Here is a 5,001-nt window from a genome sequence, read left to right as displayed (position 1 = left end):
CGTTGTAATCCCACAAAAAAAAAAAATCTTCTGTAGCTCCGTAGACATAGATAAATTTGCCGAACCACATAAATCTGTGTGTTGCTCTGGTGTTTTTCTGTGTACAATTTTTCTCATTCCATTTTTCACTTTATTGTCGTCGTTTTTCACAATAACTTGTATCAGAACTTTGGTTCAAATCTAAGAAAGAACGATGGACGGAGACGAAGTGATGACATCGGGGATCGAGAACTTCAATGACACAGATTTTGCTTACTGGAGGATGCAGATAGAGGACTACCTCTATGGGAAGAAACTTCATCTTCTATTACTAGGAAAACGACCGGAAAAGATGGATGAGGCGGAATGGAATCTGTTTGATCGACAGGTTTTGGGAGTTATTCAATTAACCATGTCGAGATCGGTTGCCTACAATGTCATCAAGGGGAGGACTATTGCATATCTCATGACAGTTTTATCAGGTATGTATGAAAAGTCATCGGCAAATAACAAGGTGTATTTGATGAAAAAATTATTCAACTTGAAGATGACGAAAAGTGTGTTTGTTGCTCAACACCTAAATGATTTCAACACTATCACAAATCAGTTATCGTCTGTTGAAATTGATTTTGATGATGAGATACGTGCACTGATCTTGTTGATTTCATTGTAAAATAGTTAAGAAGTCATGAGAATGACAGTTAGTAGTTCTGCAGGTAAATCTAAAATGAAATATGATAATATTAATGATTTGATTTTGGCTGAGGAGGTGCACAGAAAAGATTATGGCGATATCTCAGGTTTGGGTTTGGCACTGAAAGTTGATTTCAAATGGTGATCACATGACATAAACTCAAATAAAGGGAGATCAAAATTAAAGTCTGGTGAGCAGGCAACCTATTGGAATTGTGGAAAGGTTGGTTACATAAAGAGGAACTGCAAAAATTCCAATAAGATAGTAAATGATAAGGCAAATGTTGTATCTGAAGAAGTACATGATGCACTACTGCTGACAGTTCTTAGTTTTGTTGATGACTGGATATTGGATTCAGTGGCTTTTTTCCATACAACAGGGAGTTAACGTGATATTATGTTGCAGGTAACTTTGGGAAGGTATATCTGACTGATGGAAAAGCTCTGGACGTGGCGGGGGTGTGGGGATGGGAGACGTTGATATTGCACTCCCTAAAAAGAGCAAATGGACTTTGCAAAGGTCAGACATGTTTCTGAGTTAAAGAAAAACATCATCTCTGTTGGACAGCTCGATGAGGGTGATCATTCGGTAGTGTTCTAAGATAGCATCTAGAAGGTTACCAAAGGAGCATTAGTACTGGCTCGGGGTAAGAAAACTGGCACACTATATATGACTATAGGTTTATCCAGACGTAGACACATGAGTCAGAGGTGCATTATGAGGAAGTAGAAGAAGGCAATTTCCTGAAAAGTGGCAGAGCGCCAAAGGCAGGAAATCGGACCTTGTACAGACCAATTGTGGAGAAGCACAGAGCTATGAAGAAATCTTGTAATATGAGAATTCGAGCAAGTGGGAGCTGACCAAGAAGGAGGAAACAAATTCTTTGCTAGGGAATCAGACTTGACATTGCACAACAAGTGGGTGTACCGGGTGAAGACTGCGCTTGGTGGCAGTAAGAGGTGCAAGGCTGGACTTGTTGAAAAGGGCTTTCAGCAGTGGCAGGATATTACTCATGCAGTGAGTGTTGTAAGAAATACAAGAGTAACCTATGAAAGATCTTGATGGTACAAGGCTACATTTACGGTGATATGTCAACTGATAGTGTTATTTGTGAGAAACTGAAGTTGTGCTCAACTTCAGCTGATATTCTTGAATGACAAGGATTTGAGTTGCAGAGGTGGAGGATATCATGTTTGAGGAAAAGGTCGGTACAGCTAGTAGATAATGCAACCAGTAGGTGATGCAGTCCATGTCCTAGTCTCCAAGTGGGAGAAATGTTGGGTAATGTGGAGACCCGGTCCACCGAAATTTAATTAGCTTCCTAATTAAGAATTCCACCTACCGCTCACCTACTTTTCCACCTACCGCTCACCTACCACATCCCACCTACAGCTCTCATGATTTCTATAAACAACCACTTTTGGCTTAAAGGAAAAGCCAAGTCAAGCCAAGCCAAGCAAGGACAAGCCAAATCCTCTTGAGAGCTAAGAAAAAAAGAAGAAAAGAGAGAGAGAAAGGGAGAGAAGAAAATAGAGATTTTCTTGTAACGACGAGGCGCTCGACGGTGTAATTCCTCGAAGAAGTAAAATCCTCTACAGCTTCATGTAACCACGTAAATCTGTGTTGCTCTGGTGTTTTTCTGTGTGCAATTTTTCTCGTTCTTCATGGATATAGACAAATTTGCCTAACCACGTAAATTTGTGTTGCTCTGGTGTTTTTCTATGTGCAATTTTTCTCGTTCTGTTTTTTTGCTTTATTGTCGTCGTTTTTCACAACAGTTGGTGTGTAGTGAAACTATCGGTCACAGACCCTGTAAACCTTTTTTTGTTGGAATAATATTTCCTACAGGACTCTTAAAAAAAACAAACTTGACTATTTTATTTGATTGATGCTATATATTCATTTGAAACAAACTCTGCAGATTCGTCAGTAATAATCAACTTCACTACAATAATGACTAAATTTCATTAGATGCTAACAAATATTAATTTCATGATAAGTTGAAAACAAAGCAAAACATTGCTTTAATACCTGCTAATTCTATTCCTCACGCATCATCATCGGATTCTCACTGTCGAAACCTCTTCTAGATGGAGAAAAATGAAAGAAAACCGCAACTATTTACAGAATGTCACAAGAGGACATTTTTCTCCTTATGGCTGAGTCATAATCTGTGAAATTTATTAAGGACGACTTGTTGGCCGATTCTGTAATCTGCATTTAAGCACATGAACATTGTTATTCCTCAAATTCATGTCTAGAAGAAAGAAACTGCAGGATGGAGCAATTAACACAACAAACCTGGTTCCGAAGTTGAATGCATGACTGTGATTATGCAAACATACTAATGATAAAAATATGAATTGAACTTTATTCGATATGGCTGAAATTATGAAAGATCTTTTTGCAGATCAATTATTGCTGTGTTGATGCTCAAATTTTCATATTACAATTTGTGCAAATGAGGGTGAGAGCCGAGGGAAATGGGGTTTGGGGCCAATGCAGCAGCCGGGTGAACAAGAGTTTGAATCCAAGATTTAGGGGATCAGCTCCCCTTGGAATTGGTTGCAAGAAAAGCGAAGATAAATTGTTTCTTGTGTTCTTTGTTGGAGAGGAATTCTTCTCTTCCTTCGTTTTAATTCCTAACTAAATTTTAAAGAACATCAGTCTCTTCCAAGAAAGGAATTTGGTTTGTATGTGATGCTGATCTTAATATGTACTCCACATATATTTGATAGGCAATCTTTCACTAAACTGCATAAATTATTATCTTCTCAACTTTGACGAAGCTTTACAATTTCTTTTACATTGGGTGGTACTAGATTCGTTTGTCCTTAGTTGATCTAAGAAATGGCATTATCCAATAGATTGAAGTATTTTGCCAACGCTATTAAATATGGGTTATGCTGGTACACAGCCAAAGGAAAATTTAGTCTTTTTTTGTTAATTACAGCTTGGTATAAATACGACGTAATAGTTTAGGATTAGGGATATACATGAAAATATTGCCTTGACTCTTAGGGTTAGTGTTTGTGAGAGATTTTTTGTCTCTCAAATTTTAGGATTTGGAAGAAATCGCCTACCTCTCAAATCTTGTGTGTTTACCCTTTATTCATTGTGTTGTTGGTTATTTAAGAAAATTTTATTCTCCCATAACTTTGTGTGAAAATCAGTGTCAGATCGGATTCAATAGGTATTAAAAAAAAATTATGGGAAACAAACTATAGGAGAAGTAGTCAACAACATCCAGCGTAGTACAGGGCACGGGATCCGCGATAATATCTAGCTAGGAAGACTTTGTCAAAATCGCAGAAAGGGTGTGATGACAGCTGCATTCAGAGATAGCAAGGAAGGTGACAACAAAATCGCGCAGGGGCCCAACGAGGCGACATACATTAGATGGGAGACCGACGGGATTGCGACCTACAAAAGCCCGAAACTCCTTTCTCCTTCTCCGGGTCCATCGTCCGGATAGTCACCATTAGAGCTAGATGGGAAGGCCACATGGGGATCATGAAGTACGAAGACCGGAAACTCCCATCTTTCGCCTCATCCAGCTCCGCTCCTCCCCAAAAACATTACAGCGCCTCCTGTGACCGAAAGCCAACTACAAGATCACAGCGTAAGGGAGTTCTAAAATTGTTCAAACAGCAATGGTGCCGAATAAAATAGATGGTTTGGAGAATAAATTACAGGAAAAACTATGACAGCTTAAATCTGAGATAGATGAAAGGTTTTCTGCCATGGACAACCGATTCGAGAGCGTCGACGAGATACAAGAGACCTAATTCAAGTATTCGCCAATGACTCAATCCACAAAGATGGAAGCAAAGAAGCAGGGAAGGGTATGACTATTATCGAAAGAGGGAGTGCTATGCTTGATAAGTGGGGGAAAACATGGAGAGAGAGGAAGTTGCGGTGGAGATGTTATCGTTAGAAAGTTGAATACACAAATATTGGAGTGAGAAGATGCACATAAGTGGTATAGCAGGTGGAGCAATATTTTACAGAGAATGGGCTAAATGGAGAGGATAAACTCATGACGGCAGAGTTATATTTGAAAGGAAAAGATCAAGCATGGTTTCAATAGACGGAGGTTAAATACCCGATTTGGTTTTGAGAGGAATTTAAGGATTGCTTGTTGGAATGCTTTTGAGTCATTCAAGAAAGAGACCTACACAAGCAATTCTTTGTCTTGAATCAGAATGGGACTATTTTTTAATGTACAGAGAGGTTTGAGCTATTGTAAGGACAACTGAGGGGAATTTCTAAAGCAGTGCTAGGGGGAAATTTTATGAAGGGTCTAATACTCGACATACGTGCAACAC

This window comes from Phalaenopsis equestris, unplaced genomic scaffold (assembly GCF_001263595.1).
Source record: "Phalaenopsis equestris unplaced genomic scaffold, ASM126359v1 Scaffold000036, whole genome shotgun sequence".
NCBI classification, from domain to species: Eukaryota; Viridiplantae; Streptophyta; class Magnoliopsida; order Asparagales; family Orchidaceae; genus Phalaenopsis; species Phalaenopsis equestris.
This window is presented reverse-complemented; position numbering follows the sequence as displayed.